The 6,286-nt window shown below is 41.7% G+C and overlaps 1 non-coding gene across 1 annotated transcript; it reads right to left on the reverse strand.

Moving 5' to 3' along the window:
- Positions 1-443: 443 nt before the first annotated feature.
- On the reverse strand, positions 444-550 carry LOC131244684 (small nucleolar RNA R71). Its single transcript, XR_009170463.1, has one exon. It is a non-coding gene; the product is annotated as a small nucleolar RNA R71 (small nucleolar RNA).
- Positions 551-6,286: the final 5,736 nt, after the last annotated feature.

Below are 6,286 nucleotides of genomic sequence, written 5' to 3' on the forward strand. Positions count from 1 at the left end.
AAGTTATGGCTGAAGACCAACCTCCTCTACTTCCACCCAGGGTGGAGGATACCCAAGATGAGAATGAGGTGCATCAGGCACCCCCGCCTCGTACTTTACGAGATTATCTACAACCGGCGGGAGTGAGTACGCCCTCATGCATGATTTTCCCTGAAAACACAGGACAAATGGACATCAAGCCAGGAGTTATCCAACTCCTTCCCAAATTCCATGGACTTGAATCAGAAAGTCCATATTTACATTTGAAAGAGTTCGATGAGATTATAGCTACATTATATTTTCCTAATGTATCTGAGGATACAATCAGGCTGAAACTCTTTCCTTTTTCCTTAAAAGAGAAGGCTAAGACGTGGTTACATTCACTGCGTCCTAGATCAATTAGCACATGGAACGACATGCAGAGGGAATTCATAAAAAAATTCTTCCCACATCATAAAACGATTACCCTCAGAAAAGCAATCATGAACTTTGCCCAAAAGGAAGATGAAACATTCTTCCAATGTTGGGAAAGATTCAAAGATTTGGTCAGTTCATGCCCACAACACGGATTTGAAACGTGGCGCAATACAAATTTCTTCTATGATGGACTGACATCTTCCATGCGCCAAATGGTCGAGACAATGTGTAATGGAGAGTTCATTAATAAAGATGTTGATGAGGTATGGGACCACCTCAACAGTCTGGCTGAAAAAACACAATCATGGGACTATTACCCAAAATCAAACACCACGTCTAGGCCGACTCAATTAAAGGAGAAAGGTGGATTATATCTCTTGAAAGAATAGGATGATCTCAAGTGTAAAGTGACTACGCTCATAAGGAAAGTTGAGGCCCTGGAAGGAAAGAAGGATAAGGTTAATGAAATTATTTGCGGCATCTGTGATTGCAACATTCATACAACTAAAAATTGTCCTACAATACCCGCCTTTCGAGGAGTATTGAATGAATAAGCTAATGCCGTAAACAACTATCAAAGACCTTTTACTGGACCTAACTCCAATACGTACAATCCTGGTTGGAAAAATCATCCAAACTTTAGTTGGAGGAATGGACAAATGGCTATCCCTCAAGGTTTCTTCAATCAAAATCCAAATCAAGTGAAACCTCAAGAGGAACCGGTTCAAAATTCCATACAAGAGCTGGCTCAGGCAATGCGGGGAATTATAGATTTTATGCAAAAGATAGATTCTCGTAAGACGGTTATAGAAAAGGGGATGCTTCCTGCACAACCTCTCCCCAATCCTAAACCGTAGTACGAGATTAATGATCACAGCTCTTCAAATCAGATGGGGCATGCTAAATCCATCACCACTCTTAGGAGTGAAAATATCATTGATAAAACTCTTCCGGTTAGGCCCGAAAAGCCTCAAGAACCAGGAGAGGACAACAATGATGGATCTAGTGATGCCCCATAAAAATTAGAACCGGGACTTCTAGAGAAGCCAGTTGCTCTGTTCCCCGAACGGTTGGTTTCACCAAAATCTCTCTCTAACTCTCAGGATATCCTAGAGGTGTTGAAACAAGTGAAAGTCAACATTCCTCTACTTGATGTCGTGAAACAGATACCTTCATATGCCAAATTCCTGAAAGACTTATGCACGACCAAACGACAGCAAAGTATTCAAAAGAAAATCTTCTTGACTGAGAAAGTGAGTGCCATCCTGAAGCAAGACGTACCGCAGAAATAAAAGAATCCCGGTAGCCCAATTATATCATGTGTAATCGAGAACCATCGAATTGATCACGCACTTCTTGACTTAGGAGCGAGCGTAAATCTGAATTCCTACTCGGTATACAAACAGTCAGGTTTGGGTGAATTAAAACCCACCCTGACCACACTACAACTTGCTGATCGCTCTGTTCGTGTACCAAGAGGGATAATTGAGGATGTGTTAGTCCAGGTCGATAGATTTTACTACCCTATAGATTTTATCATCCTGGACATCGAACCCATCAATAACATGAGCAATCAGATTCCCGTCATTCTTGGTCGCCCATTCCTTGCCACGTCAAATGCAATTATCAATTGCAGGAATGGTGTCATGACTATGTCTTTTGAAAATTTGACATTTGAGTCAAACATCTTTTTCAATAACGGCAGCAACTCAGAGGATGATGACGATTTCCACGACATTAACATGATTGACTCTTTCGTGGAAGATACGACACCTCTAACCTTATCCTCCGACCATCTAGAGACGTGCCTGGCCCACTCTCATGATTTTAATGATGACATGATTAGGGAGACATGTGTCTTGCTTGATACTACATCGGTACTTGAAGTTAACCGGTGGAGGCCACAATTTGAAGAATTGCCACAAACCGATGTAGTGCCTCTACCGTCTAACCTCAAGTCGCCAAAGCTTGATCTAAAACCTTTGCCCTCTGATTTGAAATATGCCTATTTAGGTCAAGATGAGACATACCCGGTGGTGATCTCTGCCAACCTGGACAAAGAACAGGAGAGTATGCTCATATCTACTCTCATTGAGCATAAAGGAGCCCTGGGATGGACGATAGCGGACCTCAAGGGAATCGATCCCTCGATTTGTACTCACCGCATATATCTTGAGGATAATGCAAAAACCGCTCGGCAACCACAACATAGACTAAATCCAAACATAAAGGAAGTGGTTAAGGCTGAGGTTCTTAAACTATTGAACGTGGGTATTATATACCCTATATCTGATAGTCAATGGGTGAGTTCAACTCAAGTGGTCCCTAAGAAGTCCGGAATCACCATCATAGCCAATGCTAATAATGAACTCATGCCAACTAGAGTCACTACTGGTTGGAGAATGTGCATTGACTACAGGAAGTTGAATACCGTCACGAGGAAAGACCACTTTCCTTTACCATTCATTGATCAGATCCTGGAAAGGTTAGCTGGTCATTCCTATTACAGTTTCCTTGACGAGTATTCGGGCTACAACCAGATAGAGATAGCCCCTAAAGACCAGGAAAAGACCACATTTACATGTCCCTATGGCATCTTTGCCTATCGAAGGATGCCATTCGGACTATGTAATGCCCCTGCCACCTTTCAGCGATGTATGCTTAGTATCTTTTCTAATATGGTGGGGCAATATCTAGAGGTCTTCATGGACGATTTCTCTGTTTACGGCCCATCTTTCAGCAAGTGCTTGGAAAGTCTTAAATGTATGCTGAAAAGATGTGAAGAAAAGAACTTGGTACTTAATTGGGAGAAGTGTCATTTCATGGTTCAGAAGGGAATTGTCCTTGGGCATATCATCTCGTCCAAGGGAATCGAGGTAGATAAGGCAAAAATCGATCTTATCTCTAACCTACCTCCACCCAAGAACATCAGAGACATGCGATCCTTCTTGGGACACGCCGAATTTTACAGGCGATTCATAAAGGACTTTAGTCTCCTCTCTCATCCTTTATGTAATCTTCTTCAAAAGGATGCTCCGTACGAGTGGACTGAGCAATGACAGGAAGCTTTCACTAAGCTTAAGGGCACGTTAACCACTGCACCTATCATGCAGCCACCCGACTGGAGCCTTCCTTTTGAGCTTATGTGCGACGCTTCTGATTATGCTCTTGGAGCAGTTTTAGGCCAAAGAAAAGATAAGAGACCCTACGTCATCCATTACGCGAGTAGGACTTTAAATCCGGCCCAAGTGAACTACTCAACTACGGAAAAGGAACTCTTAGCTGTAGTGTTCGCCTTGGACAAATTTAGGTCCTACCTGATCGGATCCAAGATCATTATCTATACAGATCATGCGGCACTGAAGTATCTTCTTTCTAAGAATGATTCTAAGCCCCGCCTGATAAGATGGATCCTTCTACTCCAAGAATTTGATTTGAAAATTAAAGATAAAAGGGAGTAGAAAACGTTGTGGCCGATCACCTTTCTCGCCTTAATACCTCTGATTCCCTTGAGGCGACCCATATCAATGATATGTTCCCTGATGAACAACTGTTCAGAGTCTCCCATTCACCTTGGTTCACGATATTGCTAATTATCTTGCTACAGTGCCATACCGACATAGTGGACCGCGCAAGATAAGAAGAAATTCTTCACCGAGGTGCGCAACTTTTCTGGGATGATCTTTATTTATTTAAATATTACCGGACCAAATCCTAAGGAGATGTGTACCAAACGATGAGCATCGGAGCGTCATCTCCTTCTGTCACTCACAGGCCCATGGTAGTCACTTTTCTGCTAAAAAGACCACGGTCAAGATTCTGCAGTGTGGCTTTTACTGGCCCACTATGTTTAGGGACACTCATGAGTTTTGTAAAGCTTGTGAGCATTGTCAGAAATTGGGAGCATTGTCCCATCGAAATATGATGCCTTTGAATCCCATCCTTATCATTGAAGCATTTGATTGCTGGGGCATCGATTTCATGGGACCATTCTCCCAATCGTTTAGAAACTTGTATATTCTGCTCGCCATGGATTATGTCACTAAATGGGTCGAAGCGATTCTGTGTCGAACTGATGACCATCGCACGGTCATTAAATTTCTAAAAGAAAACATCCTTTCTCGATTCGGAACGCCTCGAGCCATCATTAGTGATGGGGGCTCACACTTTTGTAATAAACCATTTGAGAGCTTAATGAAGAAATACGGTATCTCTCATAGGGTGAGCACCCCATACCACCCACAGACAAGTGGGCAAGCTGAGATTTCTAATAGGGAAATTAAACACATTTTGGAGAAAACGGTTAACCCTGATCGTAAGGATTGGTCAATTCGATTGACCGATGCCTTATGGGCATACCGTACTGCCTTTAAAACCCCTATTGGAATGTCTCCCTTTAGACTTGTCTATGGGAAAGCTTGTCACTTGCCTGTGGAGCTGGAACATAAAGCGTACTGGGCGATCAAAAATCTTAATTTCAATCTGGACAACGCTGGCTCGCTACGCAAACTTCAATTGAATGAACTTAAGGAAATCCGGAATGATGCGTACGATAATTCGAGAATTTACAAGGATAAGATGAAAGCATTTCATGACCAACACATTTTACGAAAATCATTCACGCCTGGTCAGAAGGTTCTTTTGTACAATTCTCGATTACATCTCTTTCCAGGTAAGCTTCGATCTCGTTAGACCGGCCCTTACATTGTTGTTACTGTTTTTCCTCATGGGGCCGTTGAGATAAGAGATCCCGACAATGGCAAGAAGTTTAAAGTCAATGGACATCGATTGAAACCATTTGTAGAGAAATTTGATTCAGAGGACATGTCCATGCCCCTAACTGCTCCTGTTTACCAGGATTGATCTCCTAGTCTGATGGAGGTATAGGTAGGTTTATCGCTCTCATAGGACTAGGGTAGTTGCTTTATTTATCTGGCTGAAGACGGTAAACTTAGCGCTCCTGGGAGGCAAGCCAGCTCTTCATTTCATTCCATTTTTATCATTAGTTAGTTCAATGTTTGTGGGTAACTTTACTGCAAACCCTCACGAGACTACAACTCGTCCACTAGGGGCAACCTAGGGGTTTAAAGGCTTGTTGCATACGCTAAATGCAATTGAGAGCACCTACGAAAGTGGTATAGGTAGGATTTTATTTTTGTTATTTTTGTATTGCCTTCTCTCTCGGGTTGACCGACTCCCATGCTGCGATCTCTTGGAAAGTGTCTCTCGATTCATCATCCAGGTACTATTTTCCCATCACTTCATATTTACTTTTCGTTGTCCCAAGTGCATTGCATGCTCATATCTTTTACATTGAGGACAATGTAGATTTTAGGTTGAGGGTGGGAGATTAGGTGACTAATCAGCATTTTTCTTGGTCTTGAACAAAAATTGTGGAAATTTTTAATTTTTTTTTTAGGATTTCTGATGAATTCGAAGTGATTTTGACGGCCATCTAGGGCACTTAGAATTTCAAGATGCATGATGTTGGTTGGTACTTTATGACTCTTGGATTCAGTTATCTATTAAGATTTCACAGTTAAATTTAAATTGTTAGTCCATGGTTAGAGGTTTTTAAACATTGATTGAGTCATGATTTCACATGTCACATTTTGCTTACACATTAAGATTTCAGTTTGATACTGAAGGGTTAATTTGGTGATCAGTAAGCATGGAAGGAACCATCTTGAAAAATTACCCGTCATGATCAATTGAAAGGAAAAGATACTGTTAACAGAGGTTAGGCAAGGACTCTTCACTATAGGTTTTCTCCCTATACGTGTGGATTTCATTCCCTATGGATAATACGTAAGAAGGTTTGAGTACGCAGTCTTCACCATAGGTTTGCTCCCTATAGGTGAGAATTTGTTTTAGTATTGCTTTTAATGAA

Source organism: Magnolia sinica, chromosome 4, assembly GCF_029962835.1.
Source record: "Magnolia sinica isolate HGM2019 chromosome 4, MsV1, whole genome shotgun sequence".
Classification (NCBI taxonomy): domain Eukaryota; kingdom Viridiplantae; phylum Streptophyta; class Magnoliopsida; order Magnoliales; family Magnoliaceae; genus Magnolia; species Magnolia sinica.